The sequence below is a fragment of the Podarcis bocagei genome (assembly GCF_964188305.1).
Source record: "Podarcis bocagei genome assembly, chromosome: 2".
NCBI classification, from domain to species: domain Eukaryota; kingdom Metazoa; phylum Chordata; class Lepidosauria; order Squamata; family Lacertidae; genus Podarcis; species Podarcis bocagei.
Genome location: NC_138126.1, coordinates 8716981 through 8734222, shown reverse-complemented (window position 1 = coordinate 8734222; position 17242 = coordinate 8716981). Strand labels below are relative to the sequence as shown.

Below are 17242 nucleotides of genomic sequence, written 5' to 3'. Positions count from 1 at the left end.
GAACTCGCCATGAAGGCTGCCCTTATTCTCTTAGGATGGCAAAGGTGCCCACCTGAGAGGTGAAGGAACTGAGTTCTGGCTGGAAAAAGCCCTGGCCCGAGCCATGTTCTGTTTGCCCTGCTGCTTCCCCCAGAAAATCCACTCTTTACTGCTAAATCGGAGCAAACGTCAATCTGCAGAAGACCTGGTTGATGTTTGCTCCGATTCAGCCGTGAGCAGCCAGTTTCTACAGCAGAAAGAGGTGGGAGAAGTGGAAGAGTGGATGAGACCTATTAAGTAGTGGGTTGACAAAGCAGACGACACAGAGATTCCTCCAAGTAGATCTTTATATGTAAGCTGGAACTGAACTGAACAGCAAACAGCTCAGGCGGCCTGCTTTTATAGGCAGCCGGCTGTCACATTGTAACAGCAACAAACCAGGGTTTCCCGCCTAAATTAACTGACGTGGGCCTGAGTGAAAACTATCTACACAATACCCTGGTGACCAGGGTGAGCACTTCAATACATAACAAGCCCCAGTCACTCATTGTGAGGGGGGACAAAACCATCACCCGACAAACAGCCAAATCTATATATTAATTCCTCTCAAACAGGCTGTGTTATGGTGGGAGCTGCTGTGGCTTTCCCTTTCTTCCTTGGCCAGTCTCACCCTGAGCAAACCTCTCCCCTGAAGGGAGGAAAGTGTTCAGGGCAAGGCTGGTCCCCACCCTCCTGCCTGCCAGGAACGGAAGCCATTTTGTGAAGGCCAGGCTGCAGAAGAGGAAACAAAATGGTGGTGTTTCGCTGGTGCGTCTCTTTCCTGGCTCAATGACGACAACATCATGTCCTGCAGCCTGAAGATTATTAAAAGTCTCTGGCTGGATTTTTGCAAACTGACTAGTGGCCACCTCTAGCAGCCCAAAAAGTAGCGTGGGGCCTGCCTTAAACAGTTGAAGCCCCACACCATTGAGAAATGCCCCCTTTCCCCTCAAGTGACAATCCAAAAGCCACAACAGCCCTCCAGGATTGCAGCCTGGCGGGGAGATCGGTACCCAGAAATGTCTTTCAGAAGGACAGTCTTTGGTCTTTCCTGACTTTGGCACATGGTGATCAAGCACGGAAACCACCTCAGGCATTTTGCCCTCCCTCCAAGGAAGAAGTGGCTGGCTTGGCCTGAGCACACGTCCTCTTGGGGCTCTGGGGAGGGGCTGCTCACAAGGCCTTGTGCTTATGTGCATGTATGTGGCGTGCATGTGGGGAGTTGCCTGTATCATTTTGCCACGGCTCTTACTGTCTTGCATTTTCAACAATTGCAAATCTCTGATATATGTGGGAACCTTGACCTTTTTTTTGCAACCCGTGTCTTGAACTGGTCCCTTGAAGGGTTTCCTAGAAATCACCTGATTTCCATTTCAGCTGGGGAAGAAAGCAGCCAGCAGGGGGCAGCGGAGGATCGAGAAAATGAGAAAGTGAGAAAATACAAATGAGACTGTGGAGAAATGGGTGAGGGTGTCTTGTGGCAGAGAGAGAGCGTGAGGGCAGTAATCTACCCTGGAAACAAGCACAAACACACCCCAGTGTTAATGAAGGACGACGACTTTCTCAGCAAAATCTGCCTCCGTTCTTCAATTCCTGTGAGAAATGTCAGTCAAGCAGCCTGAGATGGTTACTTGAAATTCCTTTGCTAGCTTGGCATGCAAACGAAATTTAGATTATTGTAACTTGCCAAGGACTATTTAATGCACCCTCAGCTATTCTTCTTATAAGTAAAACTGAAAACAAACATTAAAAATAAAAAGGCCTTGTTCTGGGAACTGCCCTGGGACTTTCCCACCTGACTCAGAGGTTGCTGAGGGAGGCAGAAGGGGGCAAAGTCCCCTAGGAAACAATCCAGTTTGGAACAGGGAAACACACCAAGGACGTTTCTTATGCCATAATCTATTTGTTAGCCTTTAAGGGGCAAGAAGACTCGTTGCTGTTTCCACACGATATCAAGAACAGGAAAAAAAAAATGTCTAAAGTCCTGTAAACTTTTTAAAAAGTCTGTAAAGAACAAAAACATTTTCCTCCTGGTCGTTAGTTTTTGTCGCCCACTCCACCTCCATGAAGAGAGGAAAGGAGAGGGAGAAAAGTCTCCGCAGAGGAGACCAGGGGAGCAGAAGGCGCCTCAAGCCACCGAGGACTTTCTAAAAGAAGACTAGCCCTTTGAATTGAACTCAGAACCAGACAAACAGGCAGAGGGTCTTTTGGCCCTGGTGAGATTTGGCCCTAAATGAGCTGTGACAGTGAAAGTCCTGTCAGGTTTATCTTGTAGCAGCTGAAGCATCCCTACTGTACTGGGAAAAACAACATATATTGCAATAATCCTGTCAGGAGGTGAGCAGAACATGGATCCTTGTGGGCAGACTATCCCTGTCCAGGAAAAACTGGATGGAGCAGGTGAAAAGTGAAGCTTAAGACGTCCCTGAGGTGACTGAGCCCATGGAGTCCCCAAAGTGGGTCCAGGAGAGCCCCCCTCAAAACAGCCAGCCTCCTTCTTCACAGGGGCTTCTTTTCTTATACTAGTGAGGGGGCTTAGGTGACATCTACGGCCATCATCTCACCAAGATAGTTCAACAATGGATCCCTCCATCAGATTTCAACCTTGGCTGGATCCAGGAATCAGAAGGGACTCAGGCATCCTGCAGACTAAGACCACCCCCCAAACTCACAATAATATTTCGGCATCAGACAAGGGGAAATAGGGATGACAGAGATCATGCAGCTTGGGAAAAGAATAAATCCCAAATAATTCTTTACCTTCCAACTTCACAGCCCCCCCCTTAAATCCAAAGCTTCCTTGTACCTGGGCAAGGAGCGGCCACTACTTGTCTCTCTCCTGACTTCTTGGAAAAGGCAGCAGCTTCTCTGTGTGTCCCATGCTTAGCTCAGGCTTCAAACGTTCAGGCTTCTGGCAGTGGGATGTGGGCCAAGCCCTCTCTGGGCCAAGCACCCAGCCTGGGCTCAGGGCCTTCCAGAAGAGGCTGGGCAGCCCCTGGGTCTTGCTGGCTGGGCAAAGGGGGCCTCCCTGACCCCAACACCCTGGGCCTGCAGACTCAAGAGGGTCCCAGGCAGGGGGAGAGAAACTCATGTTGGGCCAGGAAGCAGAGATATGTGGAGATATAAAATGCTCCTTTAAAAAGCACATGGAGAAAGGAAATTGTGGCAAGCTGGCGGGCTCTGGCCTGACCCTGTGCTAAAACCAAACGTTTGTCAGCGTCCCAGCACCTGCTTCCCTTGTCTGTGTGGTCATACGCTTTCTCTCTCTCTCTCTGTTTTGACTTCAACCCTGAGGTTCAGCCCTAGTTGCAGCACTGAGCATTTCTTGACAAGGCACACAGTTAACCACTGGAACCCCCTGCGACTAGATGGAGGGACGCAGGAGAAGAGCCAGGCTGCTGGATCACCCCAAAGGGGCCCATTGAGTCCAGCATGGGGGTCTCCCAGTGGCCCCCCAGATGCCCCAGTAAGGAAGCATGCAAGGAGGAAGGAAGAGGGACACCCAGCGAGTGGGATGCGAATGCATTTACTGCCTCTGACAGTGGAGGAAGAAGGGAGCCATCTTTGAAGCCAAGCAAGGGCTTCTTAAAAATACGACCCAGGAGGCTGCCCTGCACTGACTCAGCCCAGGAGTCCACCTCGCTCAGGATCTCACAGTCCCTCTCCCCAGTTTCAGAGAGGGGGCATTCCCAGACACACACCCCCTGGAGATGCGGGGACTGAACCTGGGGTCCTCCCCTGGCAACCCCCGTCCGCCCTCCCTGCAGGGCAGGACAGGAAGAGCTGAGAGGAAGGGAGGGAGGGAGGCGGCGATTCCCAGCGAGGAGCTGCAATCACTTTCTCTTTCCCTCTCCAGCCTCGCTCCCAAACTTGCGCCTCGAGTTCTGCCTGGCGACCGATGCCGCGATCAGCGCGCCGATTTCTGATTGGTGGAATATTTTCCCCTCGCCCAATCCCGGCTCGCTCTGCTGCTGGTTCCGCAGGCGGGGCAGAGAGCGGGTCTCGGAGTCGGAGGGAGAAGGACGTTGCTGGAGTGAGAGGAGGGAAAGGGGAGCTTCGTTTTGGGGGGAGATGGGGGTCCTCCTCCTCCTCCGCTGGCCCCCCCTGATCCTGGGGGCGGCTGCCCACCTGCTGCTGCTCCTGGACTGCGCAGGTAAGGACTCTGCTCTGGGGCGGGGGGAGAAAATCATTTCCACTAAGCCCTTTTTTTTGGGGGGGGGTGTGACACGACTCTTGGTGAATTGCATTTCGTGGGCACTGAAAGGGGCGATCGGGGGGTTTCCTGTCCGAAGTGGAGCCGGATCCCTTCCCAGACATCTCTTTCCCAGACTTGGGGCTTGTTTTGTATGCCGCCCGGGGCAGGGGCCGCGTCACTCCTGGGCTCGTAAGCTCAGTCAAAGAACAAAGCAAAGCTTGAAGGTGTTGGCAGGATTCATGGTGGGGAAAGTGAGTCGCCTGTCCCGCCCGCCCCCCCCCCCGCAGCTTCGTGTTGACCCTGGTTTGTGTGTGAGTGTGTGCGTGTGCGTGTCAGACAGAGAGACAGACAGACAGAGTACAGGTCTTCCCTCTTCTATTTTTTACCTTCCCTCTTCTAACACTCAGCCGCTCTGAAAACTCAGCTAAAAACTCTGGAGACCAGCCTGGAGGTGGGAGCTGGATGGGTGTAGAGCTGACTTCATTGCGGGGGGGGGGGATGTCTGAGTAAGGGGTCCCCACCCGCAATTCCCAGTGTTGTTTTGCTCAGGAGTTCCCTTTCACAGGCACATTCATAATCAGGTTCTCCTGCTTTACACCTCTGACTCCCCCCCCCCAAAAAAAACCCTTCCTGTTGCCTGTCAAAAATGTAGATTTTGTAAATTATGCAGGGCTCCTCTGTGCCATTTCTGTACAGCCCCTTTCACTACGTTTTGCACACTGTATCTGAAGAAGTGTGCATGCTCATGAAAGCTTTTACAGTACCCAGAACAAATTTGGCTGGTCTCTAAGGTGCTACTGGACAATTTTTTATTTTTTTTATTTCGACTGCGTCAGACCAACATGGCTACCTAGTTAAATCTTTATTGTAAATGGCTTTTGTGGTTCTCTAATGGAAAATGGTATGAATATAATACTAGCATTAGTTTAAAAGTTGCTTGTTGCATAAAAATTCTCAATGAAACTTAAAAGCTTTAAGAACTAAAGAGTAAGACCTGTTATTTCTCTCTTGAACCCTCTTGATATGGGGGGCTGCCCCCTCACTGTGTCTGCTACAGGGCTGGGCAAAGGGTGGTGGAGACCACTGGTTCCTTCAGATTCCTCCTCACTTTGGGGTCTCACGTGTGACTCATTTTGTGGCTCTTTGTCTCCCGACCACTGAGCAGAACTGCCTGTGTTGTTTAGCCAGATGCCACAACCAGAGGCAGCCTTGCTCTGAGCCTTTGTGGTTTGAAGTGGGGGGAGCCCCTGCCCTGGGAGGGGAGGGTCTTAGAAGTGGATCCCATTTGATCTTGCCTGAAAGGAAACCGAACCAACCATCACGGCGTATGTAATTCAAGCAAACTCATCTTGCAGGTTTACGCTTCCTTGAACTTTGTTTCCCACAGTGGATCTCCTTCAGCAGGTGGTAGATTCCAGTGGCGTAGCATGGGTTCTCAGCACCCGGGGCAAGGCAAGTAATTTGCGCCCCCTAACCCGGGGCAAGGCAAGTAATTTGTGCCCCCTAACCCGTGGATTTTAGCACTCGAGTCTCTTCCGCGCCCCCCAGATGTTGCGCCAGGTGCAGCAGGCCCCCCTGCACCCCCCACGCTACGCTACTGCTCCCACCACAAGTCTTCAGGACAGCCATCCGAAGGCTGGCGGCGGGAGGAGGTCTCTCCGCCCCACCGCCAGGCTTCGGAGCAGCCTTCCGAAGGCTGGCGGCAGGAGGAGGTCTCTCTGCCCCACCGCCAGCCTTCGGAGGAGGTCCGAGGACAGTGGGGTTCCTGCTTCCTCGAGGAGGGCTGGCCAAACGCGCCCCCCAAAATGTTGCGCCCGGTGTGGCCGGCACCCCTGGCACCCCCCACGCTACGCCACTGGTAGATTCTACTTCCTAGGAGATTTGTTAGCAGGGGTTGTTTGGCCATCTGCCATGGATGCTGCAGTCAAGATGCCAGCATCGCAGGGGGTTGGACCCTCAGAGTCCTGTCTATGGTTTTTATTTTAGTTTCCTAGTTGTCTTGAGATGAGTCACTGGGCAAACTCAAGCGGGCTTCTTCCTCCTTGAGGGTGAAGTTGCCCAAAGTGCATTCGACACAATTTTCACAGGGTCCTCAAGGACCACCTCTTTCTCTATGAACCTACCTGGACCCTGAGATCATCTCCTTCCTGTGCCACCTCCTCTAGAGGTCCGGAGGGCAAAGGGTGGCATCAATGTGAGAACAGGGCCTTCTCTGCAGTGGCTCCCTGTCTGTGGAAGGCTCTCCCCAGGGAAGTTCGCCTGGCACTTTCATTATTCACCTGTTGACTAAGTCAGGCAAAAACATTCCCTTTTAACCAGGCCTTTGGTTGATTTGATTGACATCCTTTTAAAAGTGTGTGGGGGTTTTGTGGGGGGGGTATTGGCTTTTTTATTATTGAATATTTTGTGGATTTATATTTAGATTTTGTTCTGTCAGCCGCCCTGAGGCCTCCAGGTATAGGGCGGTATTTTCTTTAATGTCTTCATTGACATCCAGTTTTGGTGAGCTTTAGTAGAAGAAGAAGATCGGTCGGTATATAAATTCAATAAATAATAATAATTATACATCCCATTTCTGCTACCTGAGGCAAAGCAGGAATAGCCTCCTCTTCCTCTTTTAGCACTGTGCCCCTCTAGCTTTCCCCATGGAAATGCCCCATCTCTCGCTGAACTTGACTCAGCTTTTCCGTCAGAGGGGGGTGTTCTGGTGGGGGCAGAAGCCCCAGGTATGATGCTGAAAGCCTATGATCAGCTCCCTCCCTCCCCAAGTCTTTGTGAGCTGTTTCTGTGGGTCTTTGTTAATCTCTAGGCAGAGAATGGGACAGGTGTTGGAAGGAAGGCCTCATCTTTACGCCCAAATCTGTGAGGCCTTTCTTGGTACTGACAGAGTCATTTTTTAAAATTGAGTTTATATCCCCACCTTCCTCCCAAAGGAGCCCAGGGTGGGAATTAAGGAGCTGCAGCTGTCTTGGGGGGCCTTCTCTGTGGGGCTCATCCTATACCAGAGGTCGGCAACCCGCGGCTCCGGAGCCGCATGCGGCTCTTTTGCACCTTTGCCGCGGCTCCGCAGATCCTCGGGGACCCTGAGCAGAAAAGCAGAAGCGCCAGAAAGAGGAGGGGGATGGAGCTGGGCAGCCGAGCCGGGCAAAGCAGGGCAGCGGCGGCAGCGGAGCTCGAGAGGCGGCGGCTGCTGGGATGGAGGAGGCGGCGGCCAGAGAAGGGCTGCTGCTGCTGCTTCTGCCGCCGGAGGCAAGTTCTGCCAGGCGGCTTCACGGCTCATAGCTTCCCCCGCCCACCCAGGCCACGCTCTCCTCAGCCCCGCGCGCGAGGCACCTGAGGCGAGGGGGAGAGAGAGCGCGCGGGGGAGAGAGAGCGCGCGCTCGAGATGGCGGGGCGGTGTGTGTGTGTGTGTGTGTGTGTGAGAGAGAGAGAGAGAGGTGTGGCGGTGGTGCTTCAGGATCTCCGTGTTGGCGCCCGCCCGCCCGCCCGCTGCGCACTTCCCCTGGAGGCCGGGGGGAAAGAGAGCCAAAGAGAGCCACAGAGCCGGAGCGGCAGGGAGACCGAGCAACCCACAGCCTCACGCGCGCCCCCCCCCCCCGATGCTCCAGATATGGTTTACTTGGGCTCTATGACCAATTTTGACTTGGCTTATGCATGGACTCAAGATAAATGTGTTCCACTTGTTCGTGAAATTACGTTTGAGAATGGAGAGGAATTGACAGAAGAGGGTCTTCCTTTTCTTATACTCTTTCATATGAAAGATGACACAGAAAATCTAGAGAAGTTCCAGCAGGAAGTTGCACGGCAGTTAATAAGTGAAAAGGGTACGATAAACTTTTTACATGCTGATTGTGACAAGTTCAGACATTCACTCCTCCACATTCAGAAGACTCCAGCAGACTGTCCTGTTATTGCTATTGACAGTTTTAGGCACATGTATGTCTTCCCAGACTTCAGCGATGTGGCTACTCCAGGTAAACTCAAGCAATTTGTACTAGATTTGCACTCTGGGAAACTGCACAGGGAATTTCACCATGGCCCAGATCCAACTGATGTAGCACCTGGTCAGCCACTTCAAGACATAGTAAGCAGCCCACCTGAAAGTTCATTCCAGAAGCTAGCACCCAGTGGACATAGATACACCTTATTGCGGGGAAAAGATGAACTCTGAAAGCTCGAAACCATCTCATAAGCCTTTCAAAACAGCAGCCGTGACTCCTGTGGGGTGGAAATAGGAAACCTATATTTTCATAAATTCTCTGTGTTTTTATTTTTAATCTTTTTTTTTTCTTTGCTCCCTGCAGTTTGTAAATACGTTAGTGTCATTTTGGACAGCATCTTTCCAAAATTCTTATTTCATCAAACGGTTAAGTAAAACTTTTTTTAAAATCCAAATGAAGGTGTTGACATGGCCAGCAACATGCTGTTAACTTGCACTATCCCATTAACAGGACTTCTAGGTTTCCTTTGGTGTAATCTGACCGCCTTATCCTTTACTTCCACATGAACATCATTTTGTTAATTTGTTTATTGATGGGCTATTCTGGATACTTGGGAGGGAAATAAATTACAAAAATATCTATGTATTAATTTGTATAATGCCCTCTATGCACATGGTGCTTTGCAAAAAATGGATATGAGAGGTACCATACCCCTCTTTGCTATCTGAAATAGACTCAGGGAAAAGAGAGAGAATGGGGGAAGGGGAAGAATGTGTGGTTATTTACATTTGGCTTGTTTTGCGGCTCCCAGTTTTTTTTTTCCCTTCGGAAACGGGTCCAAGTGGCTCTTTTTGTCTTAAAGGTTGCAGACCCCTGTCCTATACCCTGTACAGCGGTGGCCCTAGAGAAGTACCATGGAGCCTTGGCTCTTTCCTCCCGCGCAAAGGAGGCACACAGCCCCCTTAGTACACATTCACTGTGACTTGGGAAGAGGGGTAAGGAGTGTGGTGAGTGAGCAGAAACAGCAAAATCTGCTGATGGATGTCAACAAAAGTTAATTGCTTCTGATGGGGATCTGCTGTGGAGACTCATTAGGTCCCCTGGTGGCCAGAGCTCTGTCCCCCTTCCTGTGTTCGATCTCGTGAAGGGGCAAGTGTGGGGAAAGGGGGATGTGGGGCCACATGTTGAGACCTGACCCCAAAGTTGCATTTGCCCTCCTGCCCCTGCTATCCCTGTGGGGCCTTCTTTCTCAAGTGGGGAACCCGCTCCGTGGGTGGCAGCTCAAAGCATAAGATTGCAACACTGAACCATTTAAACACCGATTATCAAAAGGGGATCCAGGAAGGATCTCAGAAATTGCAGGCCAATTAACTTGACATCTCCCTGGAAAACTGGTGGAAAGTGCAGGAAACTAGCAACTGGAATGCATTTACCTTGAAGGATTTCAACCTTATGCTGGATTCACACCAATTATATATGCAGAAGGCAGAGAGCTCTTTTTGTGCAAGGTTGTCTCAGTACCAAAAGAGCTTTGAAGCTCTCTGCCTTGCATAAGAGACTGTGGCAGGTTCTGACAGGATCTTGTGGGGCTCTCCTGAGTTCCCAGGAGATCTTTCCAAAGCCTCCCAGAGCCCAGGAAGCAAGACCCAGGTGAGACCTGTTCAGTGCATGGCTCCAGAAGGTCAGGTGGTGGGGCGGCTCCAAGGGAGTGGCTTTCCTAGGCCCGTTTCTGCAGATATGAGCCATCCCAGTCAGGGCAGACAACTCTGAGCTACCTGGACCAGTGTTCTGACCCAGGAGGAGGCAGCTTCCTGTTCTCCCAATATATGGATTTTGCTTTGTCTGGTCTCCCCTCCATCCACTTCCCAGACCTGAGCCTGCTTAGCTTCCGTTCGGTGCCTGCATCCTGAGTCTTCAGACCATGTTGTGGGAGCTCTCATCAGCTTGGCGCTGGCAAGTGGGGGGCAATTCCTGCCCCCTTGGCAAAAGGGGAGGGGCTGGCCTCTCTCCCCCCACATGGAGCCTCAGCAGAGACATGCAGAGATTTAGTGCTGCCTCAAATAGCTTTTTCTCGCCCTCTGCTCCATGGGCTATTGTTGTTGTTACTTGTAGTTATATCCTCTCCCCTTTTCAACTCTCTGATTCTTAGGCTCCCTCTGCTCTGCCTCCTTTGTGTTTAAGGGCAGGTCTGTAAACTCCCCCAAACCCTGCTGAACTTTGGATCTCCTAATTTAGGGCTGCTGCCTGTAATACAGCAGGATTAGGCCACTGCCTTCATCTGCAGGACCCCTAACTCTCTGCCCCTCTCTCTTCCTTTCCAGGCTCCACTTCTCACTCCCTGCGCTACTTCTACACAGCCGTGTCTGAGCCTGGCCAGGGGCTGCCCCAGTTCATCACTGTGGGGTATGTGGATGACCAGCCATTTGTTCAGTACGACAGTGACACTAAGGAGTATCTGCCTCGCGTCCCCTGGATAAGGAAGGTGGAAAAGGAGGATCCTCAGTACTGGGACAGGAACACTCAGAGAGCTCAGGGCGCTGAGCTGGCGTTCAGGGTGAATCTGCAGACTCTGCAGAATCGCTACAACCAGAGCGGAGGTGAGTGGAAGGCAGGAGAGGAACAGAGTCAAACCTCTCCCCCCCCAATAATGTTTCCTCCAAGGGCCAGAATTGCGGGGGGGGGGGCTGCTGGGAGGAAAGGAAATGGAGGGTGGGGGTCTCCACCAGGGCAAAGGCATCTTCCCTTCCCTTAATGAAGGTCTTAATGGGGGCTGGGAAGGTATGGGGTGGGGGGGACAGAGAATGAGAATTGGAGGGCAAAGACACCCCCCCCCCCAGTATGACCCTCTCTGGACCTGCACATCCTACCAAGGAAATGTCTCCATTGCCTGCCCTTCCTTCCATGCTAGGCTCAACTTAGGCTTTTTGAGGTGGAAATCTGTCTAGTTCATTTTCCTCTGGGACGGGAAGAGAAGGGTGGGGATCCTGAGGCTGAGACAAGCAAGCCTTGAGTTCTGGTCCTGCTTAAGGAGAAGCCAGCTGCCCAGACAGAGGTGCTGATTGGCTGACCCTTCTGACCATCACCAAGCCCCTCCCTCTCCCTGGCACAGTGTTGAAAGAGAAGCCTTTTGAAGGAACACAAATGGACTGGGTTTGGGGGGGTCAGAGTGGCAAATACATGAAGGGGGGGGGGAGGGTGGACCAGAGCCCCCAAGGCTCCCACACCTCCAGCATTCTGCCACACTCCTCCCCCTGCCCCATCCAGCCTTGGAACTGTTATGACAGGAATCACTAAACTCGGTAAAAGCTGGTAGACATCCGGCAAAAGCCTCTTGGCACACATTTTTGTTTTTTAAACTTCCTTCTGAAATGAGTCAGAAGATGTTAGTCCCTATGAGATGTTAGTTGTGTGAAAGGAGCCAGCATGCTGGAAGGGTGGGGGGAGGCATTTGTGTCTAGCCTCAAAGTTGAGTGACTCCCCCCACCAATTGCAATTTAGGATCAGAACTTCAGAAGTGGGAGCCTCTGCTGGGTCTGGGGAGAGATCTCTCTATGATTTTGCACCTTTACCTTCCAGGCTTCTCCACTTCCTCACTTCCTAAGCAGGTTCCCTGCTTCAGGACTTTACCCCTAACAGCACCACAACACCTTTCACAGCACTTGCCCCCTACACACGTGTAACGCCCAGAGAGGGTGCTTCAAGAGTCCTGTTTGTTCGCTGAAATGCAGTCTTGTGGGAGTTGGCATTGCATGTGCTTGAGGATAATCCTTAATTTAGGTCTACATCAGACACTCAACATTTTAAAGACCCAATTCTCATCTAAAGTTTTCTCTTCCTATCAATAGAAAAGTTCTTTTCAGAGAAGTGTTTTTATCTAGTGGTGTAACAATACATGACAATGATTAGCTGGAGAAATCCTACCCTGTTTTCTTCTCCAAATCAATTAAACAGACAAACATGTTATCCTCCTGCTCCTTATCATTTTTTGAGAGTCTCATATTGGAACTAGGAGTTTATCAACATTTGGCAGAACCTTCTTCATTGTATTTATTTTTGTCTAATAAGATTTTATTTTGTCTAATAATATACCGCTTCATTGCATTAAAATATTTGCATCAATATTTGCAAGAAATACTAAAATTATTGGTAAATACAGTTTAAAACAATAGACAAAAACAATTAAAACATTTTTGGAAATGAAGATTAAGAGAAAAAAAGATTTAAACATTGACATCTATGTGTTTGGTTAGGCTTGCCTAAACATAAATCTTTTTAGCAGGCACCAAAAATCAGATTCCATGGGCCTCTGATCCTGAAGCCAAGCTGTTCTTATGTCCTGTAATGGCTTAACTAACCCTAAGGCCAGTTCAAGCAGCTCAGTCCTAAGGTGTCTGGAAGAGCTTACTTCCTAAGAATGACGTTTACAATTGATGCTTTAAGATACTCCCAGTTTTTTCTCTGCATAATTTTCAGCATAAATAAAATAGAATTCTATAATAGTTCAAAAAACCATAGGATCGTAGAGTCGGAAGGGAACCCAGGGGTCATCTAGTCCAACCCCCTGCAGTGCAGGAATCTCAGCTAAAGCATCCCTGACAGATGGACACCCAGCCTCTGCTTAAAAACCTCCAAGGAAGGAGATTTTAGCACTTCCCAAGGGAGCCCCTTCCGCCGTTGAGCAGCTCTTACCATTACAGTGGTGCCCCGCTAGACGAAAGAGTTTTCCGTTTTGGAGGTGCTTCGCAAAACGAATCTCCTATGGGCTTGCTTCACAAGACGAAAATGTATTGCGAGTTCCTGCGGGTTTTTCCCCCTCCCCCCCCTTTTCTAAGCCGCTTATCAGCTGATCCGATAAGCCGCTAATAGCGCTAATCCACTAATCCGTCAATGGGCTTGCTTCGCAAGACAAAGAAACCGCTAGACGAAGAGAATCACAGAACAGATTCTTTTCAGGCACCACTGTAATATGAATGGAGGGCAGGGACAGAGGGAACGGAGCCAAAGATTTCTGTTTCCTGGAACAAACACGTCTAGTCTCCATGCAGCTGAAGCCACTATTCCATGTTGCAGGGACCCAAGTGGCAAGCAATAATGTCCGCACAGAACGGGGGTGGGGAACCTGTGGCTGTGGGCCAGTCTTGGCCTGCCAGGGGGTAGGATTTGCCCCATGAGCAGAAGTAAAATCCTGCTCAGTTTGACAGTACTTCATGTTCCGGATTCAGGAGGGGATTTGCTCCTGAATGAAGGGCTTCCCCTGGAGATGAGGAAGAAGCAGTTTGCCAGCTTCCCCAAGCGCTGAGTGCAAGGCAGGCCGTGCCCCTTGTGCTGCAGTTCCCAAGAGGCTGCGCCCCTGCTGGGTGCTTGGAAACTCCCTCAAGGGCTTTTGAAAGGTGGGTGAGATTGACGGGTGGGCTATGCCATGATGCCAGCTTCACCCTCCTGCCCCTTTTGGCCCCTGGGGACAATCCTGGTCAGGATCTGGGCCCTGTAGCCAAAGAGATTCCCCACCTGGGACACAGAATAATGGAGGTGGAAGGAGCCTTGCCAAAGGGGTCAGCCTGAGTGTGTCCAAAGCCCTCTGGGGCCTTCGTTGGCCTTGTCAGGCTTGCAAGGAAGAAACCCAGGGGGTCAGCTGAGACCAAGCCAACGCTGCAATGGGCAGGTCTGCTTTTCTTGCAGTGGGATCAGGCCTGGCCTGGCCTTGCAGGCTTCCTCTTGGGCTCCTGGGAATTCTGCTTCTCCACCTTTTAAAAATGGGGATTGGGTCCCTCCTGAGCCCCTGCACCTATCCATGGAAAATGCCCCATACATGTCACCAAGGGGCGCCTCTCGTTTCCTGATCATTTCTTGCAATTGCTTAGCTCAGAAAATCCCAAAATAATGAGGTGGCCACTTCAAAGGTGCCACGGACAGCCCTGGAAATGTCGTCTGATTCTATTTAAAAACAATCTTGAAGGTATAGGTGTATCGGGATTGATCCCACTTAACATCTTGAGGAAACGGGAGGGGAGTGAGCTTCATTTATAAAATGAGGGAGAAAGCAATTTATGCTGAAGAAGCAATGAGACAAAGCAACTTCCCTCCAAGCCAAAGCTCCATATCCAGACCAGCTGGTGGGGTTTGTGGTTTGGTTTGTTGTTTGCATAGGCCAACCACAAACCATTGTTTGAGTGCATAAAAAGAACTATATCACCTTGGGACATGGTCTTGTAGAAGATTCTTCTTTTTCTTCTTCTTCTTCTTCTTCTTCTTCTTCTTCTTCTGATTCTGATTCTGATTCTGATTCTGATTCTTCTTCAATATGTTGAGTAGTTCTAGAGGCAGGACTCCAAAGTAGCACTGTTACAATCCTTCTACTTGCCAGAGGGAGCAATTTCCCTTTTCCTCCCCCTGCAGACCCCTCTGGGGCTTCTCCTGACCCCCCCAGCTGATTTGTGGGGAAGGAGATGGGGAGAAGTAAGACTTGGTTGTGCAAATAAGACTTGGTTTTTAGACTAGCTGTGTTAGCTGAATCCAGCCCAGGAAAGCAGGATTCATGTTGAGAGAGGCTTCTGTAATGCAAGGCATTCTATACCCAAACTCAATTCAGCTATAAGCCAAGGGCTCCTGAGATGAAAGGGGAAGCCTAAATCAGAAGTGAGAGCAACCTGGTATCCTCTGGGACAGCCTCTCGTCCGTTGCTGAGCTCCCTCAGGCTACACAAAGACCAACAGAACTCTGTACATGGCCAGGAGCAACCATTGCCATTTCCCACCCTGTCTTGGGGTCCCTGACGTAGCTTCTCTCCATGGTTTTGTTGTGGGAAATCAAAATGGCTGTCTGCTGACCCTGCTGGCTGGCCTAGAGGAGACAGGGCTGGGGTCCTCAGCACCCGTGGGCCCTGCCAGGGGTCTGGGGTCTCAGCGGGTGCCGGGTGATGCCACCTGCCAAGTGAAAACACCACATCAATGCTTCAGATACTGGAATTGAAGAGCAGATTGAAAAGTCACGAGCATTAGCATATATAAGAACATCCCACAGTTATGTGGTCTGAATGAGAGCAGAATAATATATATTTCTATTTCAACCAGTTGTGACTGAAGTAACAGAGGTCAAAATTTATCCATGGCACCTCTTTCCACAGCAATAAATGGGATGTATTAAATCTTTGAGCTGCCTTCCAATAAAGTCAGTTGATTCCACTCCCATTTGACTCCTGGAACCGTTCGAAAACCAAGGCGCGGCTTCCTGCACTCAATCGGAAGCCGTGTTGGAAGTTTGGCTTCCAAAGAACGTTTGCAAACCAGAACACTTACTTCTGGGTTTGCGGTGTTTGGGAGCCAAGCCGTTTGACATCCAAGGAACCACTGTATAAGGATCATGTGTTCGTTGAAGAAGGATTTATTAGGTGGACATTGACTGGCTAATGAAAACCAGCTCGTCTTTTATTATTGATCGACTGAAGATTTTATTAAAGTATTTATAATATGTGCTTTCCATAAAAGTATATCAAGATAGTATACAACCTAGAAAGTTATAATAAAATCAGGAAAAATCCATAAAATGTACATAAAACATCAGCAAACACTATTTATTATTTATTTATTTATTTATTTATTTATTTATTTATATGTTATTGTTGTTGTTTTGAAGATTTGGTGGTAGCCCCCTGGGGTGGGCAGGGGGATGCAGGGACCCGCCATCTTTGACAAGGGCAGCCTGGCTTCTGCTGAGAAGGGGGGGGGCATTTTGAAGTGGGGCAAACCCCCCTTGCGGCTTCTCCTTCCCACCCAGGCTATGAGGAAACTTCTTTTTCCGAAGGCCCTTCCATGACTTTCCTCCTTTTAGGGAAAAGGTCCTTGATATGGAGCAGCTGGGGGGAGAGAGATGGAGAGGAAGAGGAGACCTTCTCTCTTGAAAGGGCCCCCAATGTGTGGGTGTCCCCCTTTCTAGGGGGGGACGGGGGACAGCTGAGGCGTCCCTCCCAAAGGGGCAAGATCCAGAGGAGCAGGGCTGGGGGGAAAGAGGGACAGACTGTGACCTCTGACCCTGCAAGGGATGTTCCTGTTGGGCAGGAAGAGAAACCCCACCCCTCCCCCACCTCCAGGGAGTTGGGAGAATCCACTAGGAATTTGGGGGGGGGGGAGAGAGAGAGGCGTTGAGAGAGAGGGGGCAATTAAAGGGGGGCTTCAGAGGCTCAGGATTGTAGTGTTTGTTTCAGTGAACATATTATGCAGATGAGCCTTCAGAAAGATACAATGCTGGTTGATTTTTCTCCCCTCTGACTGCTGCCTCTTCCCTGAGTCTGAGGGAAATAAATCCTTTTTCCCGGGCTCCTTTGCTGATGGGGGAGGGGCTGCTGTGACCCCCCTTGACCTCCTGGGCCTCTTCTGGTCCTTCCAGGGATCCACACCCTTCAGCGGATGTATGGCTGTGAGCTGAGGTCAGACGGGCGCAAAGGAGGGAATGATCAATACAGCTATGATGGGAGAGACTTCATCGCCTTCGACAAGGAGACCCTCACCTGGACGGCAGCCCAGACGGAGGCCGAAGTGAGCAAGAGGAAGTGGGATCCTAACATGGCCGGGAACCAGCACAATAAGCACTACCTGGAAGAGATTTGCATGGAGTGGCTGCAGAGATACCTGGAGTACGGGAAGGAGACTCTGCTGAGGACAGGTAAGAGGGGGGGCAGTGGGGAGGGGGGCTCAGTGGGGCAGTTTCCCTACATATTCCCCTCCCCCCCTAACAATCTTCCTTTTGGACCAAACAGCAAACACTTTTCTTGGTGGGGGAGGCAGAAAGAAATTTGGGACTCTGGGAGGAGAAAAGGGGTCACTTCAGAGTATGATTGGGGGGGGGGGAGATCCTTAAAAACAGGCCCCCCATGCCCCTTTGGCTAGAATAAGGGATGGCAAAAGACAAATGAGGGAGGGGGCACAAAGAAACAGCAGGGAAGGGGCCAGGAAAGCAAAATGCATTTTAAATTAAGTTAAAAAAGAAAATTGAAATGGACAGATTTGAGGCGGGATACAGAAAAACCTTTTGCCTTTACACTTGGGTAGGGGAAGGGGGGGGGGCAGATTGATGCAGAAAAATTATGTCTCAT

General features: G+C 50.5%; 1 pseudogene across 1 annotated transcript in view; it reads left to right on the top strand.

The window, feature by feature from the left end:
• LOC308580876 (major histocompatibility complex class I-related gene protein-like) overlaps positions 1 to 17242 on the top strand; it is a 58351-nt pseudogene that overhangs the window by 1324 nt on the left and 39785 nt on the right. Inside the window, exons 2-4 of the transcript XR_014013455.1 lie at positions 3875 to 4171; positions 10476 to 10751; positions 16537 to 16812. The product of XR_014013455.1 is annotated as a major histocompatibility complex class I-related gene protein-like (transcript). The remainder of the gene's footprint in view (positions 1 to 3874; positions 4172 to 10475; positions 10752 to 16536; positions 16813 to 17242) is intronic.